Source organism: Pinus tabuliformis, chromosome 2_2 (genome assembly GCF_031772625.1).
Source record: "Pinus tabuliformis cultivar Carrire ecotype Pingquan chromosome 2_2, CPIR1, whole genome shotgun sequence".
NCBI lineage: Eukaryota > Viridiplantae > Streptophyta > Pinopsida > Pinales > Pinaceae > Pinus > Pinus tabuliformis.
The window spans coordinates 244,082,065-244,094,465 of record NC_142300.1 but is presented as its reverse complement, the minus strand read 5'-3'; the positions used below and the strand labels follow the sequence as shown (position 1 = coordinate 244,094,465).

The window sequence follows — 12,401 nt, the reverse complement described above, 5'->3', positions numbered from 1 at the left end:
AATAGTGACTAGTGATGTTTTGTTGTAGAGGCCATTTAGAGCCTCTTTGGTTATGTGTTTTCATTCTGTTATCTATATATTACATGTATTGGACAGTGCACTGGGTGCCATTTTGATATAATAGATATATTCATGAGCATACTTTGATCATATGTTGTCTTCTCTCTATATTCTAATGCTTTGAGTTTGGAAACATGAATGAAAATTTTTAAAATTATGTTTTTCATAAAAAAAATATTTAATGTATTTTTTACAAAGACCGAGTCACTGAAATCAACTAAGCTGAGTTGATACCGAGTCGGAGTCGACCCTCGGCCGGTTCTGAATCCGAGTCAGAGTTTTAAAACTATGGTCTAGATCCCCCTGAATAGGTAATAAAATCTCCTACATAATAAATGAGGCAAGGGAGATGAAGTGCTCCTCCAAATATTGGTATATCCTATCTAAACGGTCTACTGGTGGTCCATCTCAATTCATAGTCGATGATATCCAACTTTGAATTGTCCTTATATATATATATATAGGCGTAGTTTAACTTATAGATGAAATGGCCTTTTTCTCGACCATTTTTTTGGTTAATTTTAATCAAAATTTGACAGATATTTTTAAAAACTTGAGTTTAAATTGTTTAATCTGCATAATTCGAGTGCCCCAGGGTTTTTCAGGGTGCTGAATCCATTTATGCATTCAAAAATGTATTTTGAACAACAAAAAATCTTGAAATTGTATTGCCGGATTTTGGTGAATTTCGGTGAAAAAGGTTATTTTGTCTATAAGTTAGACTACATATGGATGGTTTACATTCCGAACCTCTTCTTTACATTCATGGTATATGTATTGGAATGTTTCTGTATATGATATAATCGTGGTATAATCTGTTGTATGGTGTTGTCATTGATGTCAAAGTCAGTGGCTGGTAAGCAGCATGAAGAGCACATCCTCTTTGGAAATAACAAAGGAGAGAAGGCAAATCTTGATGATGCCTTGAAGATGAACACTTTTAATATACATCAGATTGCAATAATGGGAAGCCCAAGTCTGGATGCCCCACACTTGTTGAGAAAAATGAATGCAAAGGACAGTGAATTTGCACGCATGACCATCATCATTTGATTGTGCTCATCATACCGTTTTCAACGGTAGGTTGTACGCCACATAACTCCTCATGGTTGAGGAGATATGCCCTCTTAAAGTTGAAGCCCCGAAGTCTTGGTTAGGGTGCCCCAAATGAATGATGTTTTGGTCCATGATTTATCTTAAAATTTGATGGAAATATTATGGGTCATGGCTGTTGCAAATCTTTGACCAAGTTGGTCTCGAAAAGAGAAATTTATATTTTGAAAATGGCTTCAAAAATTGTAGGAAAGGTCTACTCTCCTTGGTTACGTGCTGGTCAAATTAAACTTATAAGTTGGCCACATTAAAAGCGTTTTATTTTTATTTTTTTATTTTTTTATTCTTTTTTCTGGGGATAGGTTGCCCCCCTAAAACCTCCAAATATTTAGTATAAATAAAGAACCCTTTTGTGGCACTGTAGTATTAAAAAACTTGGATTAGCTTTGAAATTACGAGGTGATTTGAAGCAAGAATCCGAAGTTTCCTGAGGCAAGAATCTTTAAGCAAGAATCCAAAGTTTCACCTGTGGATCAGGGCAACAGATTTAGGGCATTTCTCTTGGGATATTTCTCGAGTATCTGAGGCAACCATCTGCGCTTTTGTGACATATTCTTTCCTTATCAAAGCTCTGAAATCACAAGATTTCACATACAGATGAAGGATGCATTTTCTTTGGCACATCGAATAGTTTGTTCTTGACATAATCATCTTGGTCTGAGATAATTTGTTTGATCTGGTCATCGAAGAAGTGTGTAGGCCAGCCTAGCAACAACGTAGAGGAGAGAGGAGGCAGTTCAACATTTTGTTCGTAGAGATGGCATCCATTGGGTTGAAGATCAAGATCAATTGGACGAAGCATCCAATTATGTGATTTGGAAGGCTAGGATCTCCTGTCTTCTAGATGAGCATGATCTTAAAGCCTCTATCGATAGTGTTGTAACTGAACCTGCCGATGCAGATCCGCTCAAGAAGTACAAGGCTGAAATGGTGAAGGCCAAGCAGTTGATCCTCGACGGAGTGAGGGATCATGTTGTATGTCACATTGCTGGCAAAGTGACAGCTAAAAAGATGTGGGATGCCTTGGCTACGTTGTATCAAGGATCTTCCGAGCAGCGGAAGATATACTTGGAGGAGAAAATGAGATCTGTGAGGATGCAGAAGGGGGAACACATTGATCTATTCTTATCAAAGCTTCAGAAAGTCCGAGATCAGTTGGCAGCTATAGGGTCATCACCTCAGCCTACAAAGATGTGAGGTTGGCCCTGAATTTAGTCTCAGAAGAATGGCAAGTATTTTTCCAGAGTATCCTGGGCAGAGAGAAATTGCCGGATTGGGAAGGGATGTGGGCCACTCTTCAACAAGAAGAGATGAGGCGAGACTTAGTCAAGTGCAAACTTGATAGTAGCAGCAGCAGTGGGACGAAGTCCAAGGAGGAGGAGGAGAATGCAACCGTTGCATCAAAGGGGCAGCAGGAGCAGCGGAGGCGGAAGAAGGATGTCTCAAAGATCAATTGTTTTCGGTGTGGTGAATTTGGTCACTATGCTACATTGTGTCCTCTCAAGAAGAAGGACAAGGATGAGAAACATGATCCGCAAGCTGCAACCGCAAAGATCGAGGAGTTTGCCATGATTGCTCAGATACCTCCAAGGGAGAGGTGGGGTGATCTAGTACTGTAGTTCGAAGGAACTACAGATGGGTAGGATCCTTGAGGAGTCCATTTCTTGGATCAATACCTTGCTACGGGAGCCCATATCAAAGTAGTGGGATGGAATAGTGTCAGTTGGTGTAGAGGAGTGCCAGAGTAACAGTTGCAGTAGTTAGGAGCGCTAGAGGTTGATCTGCACAGAGCAGAGTTGGCAGCAGTGCAGTTGGCACAATGCAGAGTCAACAACAACGCAGAGACTTCAGAGGGTCAGCGCAAAGACTAGCAATAGTCAGAACTGCAACAACAGATGCATCACGCTGAACACCTTTGGTTCAATATTTTGGATGTTTTTCCGTTGCAGTTGTTGCAGAAGTCAACAACGGCAGTTGGAGCAGAGTTGTAGTGTAGATGCAGTTGGCAGCTGCATGCAGAGTCAGCAGCAGCACGAATGCAACATTTGCGGAGTAGTTGGTGGGCAGTGATGTCAGACATCAGCAGTGTAGTGGGAGATGTTACAGAGTCAAGGTGATGCTTCAGCAGGTTGCATTACTAGAGCACATTCCTCGTTAAGAGGGAGTGTTGATTTCTGGTAGCATCATATGTGCTCTAAGCCTCAAAATTTGCATGGAGGCTAGGACACATGTATTCTAGAATACCCAGAAATCGTTTTGGGAAATTGTACTTGGAGACAGTTTTATTAAAATAATTAATTATTTTTAATGGATGCCCAAGTCTAAACTAAGGAAATTAAAATAATTAAAGGGTATTAATTAAATTGGGGGTGAAACGGTAAAGTCAAAATGATCTGAGCCATTGATTAGAATCTAATCTGGGCCGTTGATTGATCAACGAGAGGATTATAAGAAGAGGCTTGATGGGCATTTGGAAGATACACAAGATGAGAGATGAGAGATCGATTTTCTCAAGAGAGCGACGCAATAGTTGCTGGAGAAGGTGATCGAGGATATTTCTTGCGGTGAGGGGCAAGGATAATTTTTTAGAGGAAGTTTTCCTAATCTGGAGAGTGTAAGGCAGAGAGGGAAGAGAGTAGTCCAGAGAGGCAGCGTTGGGTCAGGCAGAGGCAGTGTAGAGCTACGCTATGGTAGCGCAAAGCTTCAGAGGGAGTCCGTATTTCTGCTGGGGAACAGTCGAGATCTAGTGCCGGAGCCAGGGTGTGAGACCGAGAGGCCAGAGGGCCGAAGTTTCCAGCGAGCAAAGGATCGAGAGGAGCAGTGCATTCCCAACAAAAGTGGCGCATTAACTGCGTGGGTGTGACGCAGTACTGTGTAGAGACTGCACATAGGCTCATCTCCAGTGCAGATCAGTGCTGAATTTCCCAGTGACAAGGTGAGATCATCTTACTATCTTTTTGTCCAGTTAGATATCTGTATAGGATTCCAGTTTAGGCATCCGAAGAATTGTACTCAGAAATTACCGCATAATAATACAAACCCTAGCTGTTGCACCGGTATTCCCACACTGTGTTTTTCTGGGGACATTTGTCAAAAACAATGGTGTCACTTGTGTGTCTATTTATTTCTTGCTCAATTCTTGTTTCCGCATATTATTTAAGTTGTGAAGGCTACAATTGTATTTATTTCGATGTTAACGTATAATACTATAAATAACTTGATTTAGTGGGAGAAATATAATCAGTTGTTGCAGTAGTGATTCGGGGATTAAGAATTTTCACACTTTGATGCTGCACCGATGCTGTTGCTGACACTGCCACATTGCTGCCAACTCTGCATCTACACTGCAACTACCTCTCATTTGTTGTTGCTGCAACTGAGAAGCATCCAAAACACTGAATCATTTGTGTTTAGTATGATGCATCTGTCTTTCGAGTTTGTGACTGCTACTAGCATCTGCATTGTCACTGAAGAATCTGCGCTGTTGCTGACTACGTTACTGAGCCACCTTTTCTGCCGCCAACATTGCACTGCGCTCCTCAGCCTCTGACTGCCATTAGTCTGCAACTGTCACACTGGAGTCTAGTACTGACTGCATCAATTGCCACTGATCCATCTTGCTACTGAATACTATGGGCCCTCGTAGCAAGGTAATGATCCATGAGGTGGAATCCTCAAGGACCCTACTCGACCTCTGTAGCTCTCTGGGGCTACAACTCCAAGTCACCCCACCTCACTCCTGGAGGTATGACTGCCATCATTGCGAAGTCTTCCTCCAACCTGGAGGATAACCTATCTATCTCAACATGTGCTACTGTTTGGTCCCGCTCCTCCTGCTTGTCCTTCTTTCTGAGAGGACACTAGGTACTGTGGTGGCCAAACTCGCCACACCTGAAGCTCTTGACCTTATATAGGTCCTTCTTCTTCTTCTGCTCCCACTGCCCCTAATTGGGACCCTTTGATGCGAGGGCCACATTCTCCTCCCCCTTCACACCATTCAGTCCACTGCTACTGCTGCCACTGATGGAGCTTGCCTCAACTCCTCCTGCTGCAAGTCAACCCACATTTTGTCCCATCCTAGTATTGTTTCTCTGCCCATTATACTTTGGACGAAGACTTGCCAATCCTTCGAGACACTGTTTAATGCCAACTGTACTAGCTCTGAAGGTTGAGGTGCTGCCCCAACAACTATAAGCTTATCCCAGACCCCCTGAATTCTGGTGAGGAATGGATCTATGCCTTTCCCCTTTTGCATCATGATGCATCTCAACTTTTCTTCCAGGAACATCTTTCGCTGCTTAAAAGTACCCTGGTATAGCGTGGAGAGAGCATCCCACATCTCTTTGGCCATTCCCTTAGCCGCTATATGTGAGACTATATGATCTCGGACTAGAAGGAAGGACATCCTAGCCTTCTAGATGACGTAGTTGGAAGCTCCATCCAACCTATCTTGATCTCTAAGCCTCGTTGTGGTCATCTCTAATCAAGTCAATAACTCCCCCTGCTTGGCTGTTGCTCTGCTACTCGCACTCCCTTCTGGAATGCACTGATTTGCTAGATGCTACTGCCAATTTGCCTAGAAAAATTGAACTTCTGAGACTCGAAGTTCCTTAAGAGAAGATTTCCCTCTACTGTGCGTGCTTTTCTCTTCCACCCGATGTTGGTTCTGCTATTGCAAAACCCTCTGTGTCCAACCAAGGAATCTGCTCAGTGAAAAATTTGAGTTGCTGCTGCTCCCTCTGACGGCTGGAATCAATATCCCGGGCAACTCAACTTTTCTGCCAACCCTAACTGAAAATCCAATTTCTGCCCCAGCAATTCGGCCTGCCTATCTGAGCATTGCGTTGCCTCTAAGAATTCAGCGTGCTACTCCTACTGAATAGCGAAATTCCCTCTTTCGCTTTTGAGCTTCTTGACTTATCACTCACTCCCTGATACAATGTGAAAATTCCAAAACTAAAATCCTATTGCAACAATTGGAAATTATTCTTCTAATTGTTAATTAATTTTAACAATTTATTTGCTACAAGAAATACTGAATAAATCACACTGCAACCTTCACAAATAAAATACTGTGGAAAATAATAGCATTGGAAACTGAGAAAATACTAGCACACACACAATAAAAATGACACCGTTATTTTTGGACAAATGTCCTCGGAAAAACCCAACTTGGGAAAACCAGTGCAACAGATGAGGGTTTTATTATTATGCAACAATGAAATTTTGAGTACAATCTATGGATGCCCAACTGACAATCCAAACAACAAGAAAATCTGGCCAAAATTATTTAAGGGAATTTCCCTTCTTCCACAAGCAACCTCGACACAACTTCCCTTTAGAAAATTCGTCCTCCTGGACCCTCTGCGTCAACCTCTGCATAGTGCTTGCACAGACCCTTGGACGTCTAAGCCCGGAACTGCCTCTGATGAAGTCGTTTTGCCTAAGAATCGACCCTTTGGAAGACTTTCCCGGCCTCTAGAAGCTGAACCGATTTTTCCTCTAGCCAAATCGAATTGCTTTTCAGAAGCAACTGCGCAGTCCTCTGCGTTGCCTCACTTGGAATAACTTGACGTCCTTGCTACTGCCTCTCTGGATCTGGAAAACTTCCTCCGGATCACTATCTTTGCCCCTCATTGTCTCTACTTCCTCACTGAAGCTTGAACTCTTCGGCAATTGACTGCTGCTATTTTGGAAAATCGAATTCTCCAAGTGACTTTGGTGTATTCTTCATCACCACATCGATCCCTTCTTAGATCTTCCTGTTGAGACTCCAACGATCAAGATTAAATCTTAATCGATGACTCACATCATTTCTGGATCTATCCGTGTGAGTTTCTAGAGAATTCTTACCTTGACTTAATTACTTTTGATTAATTAACCTATGTTGCACTGCCTTTGGGGACGGCGGGGATGGGGGGACGAGTTTTTGGTACGGCTATATCTTCCTGTTGAGACTCCAACAGTCAAGATTAAATCTTAATCGATGACTCACATCATTTCTGGATCTATCCGTGTGAGTTTCTAGAGAATTCTTACCTTGACTTAATTACTTTTGATTAATTAACCTATGTGGCACTGCCTTTGGGGACGGCGGGGACGAGTTTTTGGTACGGCTAGAGCGCACCCCCAAATTTTCCAAGGGATGGCATGTTGGGGACGACAATAATATATATACATATATATTAAATATTATTATTATTATTTTAAATTCACCATGTGCATAAAGATAAAGAATAAATAATAAATACATCATTGCAGTAAAATTATAATTATTGAACTAGTTAAGAAATCTGAAATTCATGTTAATAATTACAAAACCAAATACATAATCTCAAATCTCAAATTCAAGTTGAAGTTTTTAGTTCAAGGATGCTAAGTCAAGAGCAGTGTTGAGTAAGTGAATTGTTCTCCTAGTGTGACACATGATAGTTAGTTGGAGGGTATCCATCTATATGACGGTTGAAATGCCTGAGCGCTATAACACTAACTCTTGCTAGTTTGATCTTTCAATGACCTAATTTGTCTTGCAATAAATGTCAAATCAAAAACCTGGGTTGAATTACTAGAGCTAGTTGTCTTGCTTGTTATTTTTTGGTCAAATCCAAAAGTAGATTCAGTTTTATTATTCTTGGTTGACATTCTTGCATGTAAACTAATTCACCTTACTATCCTAGTTGGCAAGCATGCTAATTTTGTGAAAATCATACCTTGGCTCAAATGCCTACTATTGCCAATCTCAACACCTAAATTGACCTCTATGTTGTTAGATTTGTCAAATAAAAGCCAAGTTTGACTGGTCACCACACTAGATATTTTCCTAATCCTGTGAAAGTAAAAAGGGACTTTCTTACGATCACTGCTACTAATATGGCAAAGTTAAACAAATTCAACTTCCTTGGCATAATTAGCACAGTTAAGTGTGTTAGAGCCTTAAACATAGTGTGGTTTCTTTACATCAGTCTGAGATGTAAATTAGTCTTGAATCTTGGTTTATTATTCTTGGACAAAGTAAGTGTAAAGAACAGTTTTGGAAACATCGGTCTTAAGAGGAAATGCGCTGAAATGAGTCATTGCTGGCAGCCTTTACTTCACACATGAGGTTACATTCAAAAATAAACATCCATACAACCTTCATTGTTTGAGGGAAAGCTATCCAAACAAGCAAAGTAAACCCAGTCAAAATTGGGTCAGACATACCTCTTTTTCCTTGGGGACGGTGAAATGGTACTTGAAAAGTCCCCAAAATTTGCCCGGGATGGATTCCGAACGGCTTGGAAGTCTCCAAGTCCCCAATGAAGTCCCCAAAAAATTGGGGACGTTCCCAATCCCTGTAAAAGTCCTTGGTACGCCGGAACATTGTTGAACTAGGTTGTCATTGATGTCAATATGGCAATATTCTGGATACTAGAGGATGACATGAAGCCAAGGGGATGTAGAGCAGATTCATGAAGAGACAGGAGCAAAGGCCATCAGGATAGCCGAGCCATATATCCATATATATATATATATATATATGCGGAAACAGACATATATGCAAGGAGGTGGTCTTTGAAAGACACTGCCAAGCCAAGAGGAGTAGATGGAGACGAGAGGAGCAGACAGAGCCACCAAGCCATCGGAGAGCCATGTCAAAGCAAGAGGAACGCTGCCTGTAAAATAGGCATATCGGAGCAAATGGAGCAAATGGACCGAGAGGAGCAGATGGAGCAAGAGGAGCAATATATATAGAGCCATCGGTATATGCCAAAGAGGAGGTGCACACAGAGCCATCGGAGGAGCTACAGGAGCAAGAGGAGCCATCGGAGGAGCTATCGGAGCCATACTTATAGACCATACATATATGCCAAAGAAGAGGAGCAATGGAGCAGACAGAGTTAGCGGAGCTACAGGAGCAAACAGAGCAAATGGAACAGAGCATATATATATGCCATATATATGCTCCATTAAACGAAACATTGGGCGGACGTGAATTCTTATTAAGATTGGTCCAGACCCATATCGGGTCCGAAACCAATATCGCATCGGAGGAGTGGAGCCTTTCGGAACCGCCGAAGTGTATGTTCCGAAATCCCGGAGCCGAAGTATTATGAAGTGCAGCGGATAAGGATTTCGGGTCCGAAATCAATATCGCATCGGAGGAGTGGAGCCTTTCGCAACCACCGAAGTGTATGCTCCGACAGACCGGAGCCGAACCATTATAAAGGGGAGCATAAAGTAATATCGGGTCCGCAAAGGCCTTTGGGACTGTTAAGTGTAAGCTCCGACTGTCCGGAGCCGAAATTATTATGAAGCCAAGTTTAAGGAACATCGGGTCCGCGGAGGCCTTGTATCACATCGGAGCAGCGATTAACGAAATCGCCGAAATCATTATAGAATGGGTCATTAAAGGTTATCGGGTCCGCAAGAGCTTAGGACTGTACGCCCATAAACGGAGCCGAAATAATATACAGAACAATTGAATGGGCCATCGGGTCCGCAGAACTATCGCATCGCAAGAGGCCGCGATAACCCCGATATCCCGGACCCGAAGTCATTTTAGAAAGGGATGTAAGAGGTATCGGGTCCGCAAGGGCGTCGGAGGTCGGAGTTAAGGGATTAATTGGGATCGCCGAAATCCGGACCCGCCGATAATTATAAAGGCGGGCGGATAAGATTTGAAATCCGCGAATGTTCATATTGAGCAGAATTACATGGGTTCCCGTGTATTAAAATATATGTGACCGCGGGGTTTTATAGTGTTGGCCATATATTTGTATATGTGCATTTCTGCGGGGCTTTAAAGCTTAGCCCGATAGTTAACACGCGGTTGGGCGGTGGCTTCCGATGGGTGATTAAAAGCGCTGATAAAAAGGTGGCTCTGATTCTAAGTAAGTCCAAGGTTTATAGAAGGCACATAGCCTAAGGAAGGCTTCCGATAGACATAAAAGCGACAATAAAAGGGTGGCTCCGATTCTAAAGTGTGGAGGCGAAAATACTGTGAGGAACAGTCCCGATAGTGTGGGAGACCAAATCATGGCGATTATGATTATGATAAGGACATGGCTGTCCGTTAAAAAATGCCATCCCTGTGTATGCCCACAATCATTGGCAAAGCAGCGCTGTTACAAGTTTTTGAACTTGTGTTCTCTACGGATGACTCGATCCTTGCTCATTGATTCAACGTGTCCTGTGAAAACGAATGGACAGAGGAAGCTACAACGACAAACAAGCCAACAAGTGAGGAAGCTGAAGCAGGCGAGAAGGAAGCCCAAGAGCCAGCGAGAGAGGAAACGAATGGACAAAGACAGGTATGCATAAAACAGTAAACAGAGGACTGCATGTGGTGATGGTTGTTGCAAACAAACCAGAATATGAGGTAGCAGAAGCAGCAGAGGTGGTGGAGCATTGTTTGAATTTGCTGGTGAACACTGCTGCGGCTGTTGGAGCTGTTGTGGGGGTGAAGAACCAGAGTGTGAGGTAGTAAAAGCAGCGGAGGCTGCAGAAGCAGCGGAGGTTAGAGAGGCAGCAACAGCAGAAAAGGCTATTGGAGACTATGCGTGGGCAGTGTGCAGAGCTGTGAAGACTCATCCATAAGAAGACATGGTTGTCATTGATACTGTAGTTTGGAGACTACAGTGAAGCTGTAAATAGACAGAACTCGGCAGAGAAGAGTTCTGAGAGCAGAAGGATTGGAGTCCTTGGGGTTGGTGCCTCAAAAGTGAGATGGATTGGAGTCCTTGAGGCTGGTGCCTCAGAAGTGAGATTGGATTGGAGTCCTTGGGGTTAGTGCCTCAAAAGCAGGAAGGATAGAAGTCCTTGGGAGTTGGTGCTCCTAAGTCCAAGATTGGTGTCTTGGCAAAATAGAGTTGGTGCTCTGGAGGTTGGAGCCTCACCAAAGTCCAAGTTGGAGCTTGGCAACCGATTATGACCATCTATATATTGTATTTATTTAACTGCACAGTTATATTAATAAAAGCATTTATTCTTGCTGTTCATATTGTGTTATGAATATATATGTTTTAACTGGTAAAACAATAGTGGGAAAAAGAAATACTGATTCACCCCCCCTCTCAGTATTTCCAACAAACATTGGGTACGAGGGATTTTTTGGTGGGGACGGGTCCTCGTGCAACATAGTAATTAACCAGTTTTCCTGAGTTTAGACTTGGGAAACATTAAAAAAATTGGTTAATAATCTAATTAAGTCTTCTCTAGGTGGAATTTCCAAAAGCGATTTCTGAGTTTTGGAGATCTCATGTATTCTAGCCTCTCCACCTAAGTGTAAAGAACAGTTTTGGAAACATCGGTCTTAAGAGGAAATGCGCTGAAATGAGTCATTGTTGGCAGCCTTTACTTCACACATGAGGTTACATTCAAAAATAAACATCCATACAACCTTCATTGTTTGAGGGAAAGCTATCCAAACAAGCAAAGTAAACCCAGTCAAAATTGGGTCAGACATACCGCTTTTTCCTTGGGGACGGTGGAACGGTACTTGAAAAGTCCCCAAAATTTGCCCGGGATGGATTGGGAATGGCTTGGAAGTCCCCAAGTCCCCAATGAAGTCCCCAAAAAATTGGGGACGTTCCCAATCCCTGTAAAAGTCCTTGGTACGCCAGAACGTCGGGTATGAGGGATTTTTTGGTGGGGACCGTGCAACATAGTAATTAACCAGTTTTCCCGAGTTTAGACTTGGGAAACATTAAAAAAATTGGTTAATAATCTAATTAAGTCATCTCTAGGTGGAATTTCCAAAAATGATTTTCTGAGTTTTGGAGATCTCATGTATTCTAGTCTCTCCACCAAATTTCGTGGCTAGAACAGATCTGATGCTACAAAAACTAACATTCACAGCCTCCATTATGTGATAAATTACGCTGTCAGAGCAGTAGTGGTAGCTTGGATTTCAGCCAGAGTCGGCTGTTCACACAAGGAAATAGACTCTCTTGAGATTGGGGACTGTTAAGGTGGATGCTAGCACTCCTTGTCTACGAAGGAAGGGGTAGGCTGTAGACTCACATCCTTTCTCATTGATTTGTGTGCCTTGACGTACTCCTTTTTTTGCAGTGATTTGATATAAGATGTATGTTCAGAGAAGAAAAAAGTTGAAGAAATTAGGCAAAACAGAGATATTTTTGTAGCTTTAGCCTAGGTGTGGACATCCTCCTTGCCAATGCACAACTATCTACTCTACCTTTTCTTATAGGGTCCAGCTGATTTGGAGTGATCATAACAAACATACCCAG

The 12,401-nt window shown here is 42.5% G+C and overlaps 1 protein-coding gene across 1 annotated transcript in view; it reads left to right on the top strand.

The window, feature by feature from the left end:
- Nucleotides 1–12,401, top strand: part of LOC149192192 (synaptotagmin-1-like) — an 84,750-nt gene that overhangs the window by 71,269 nt on the left and 1,080 nt on the right. The window lies entirely within an intron of this gene.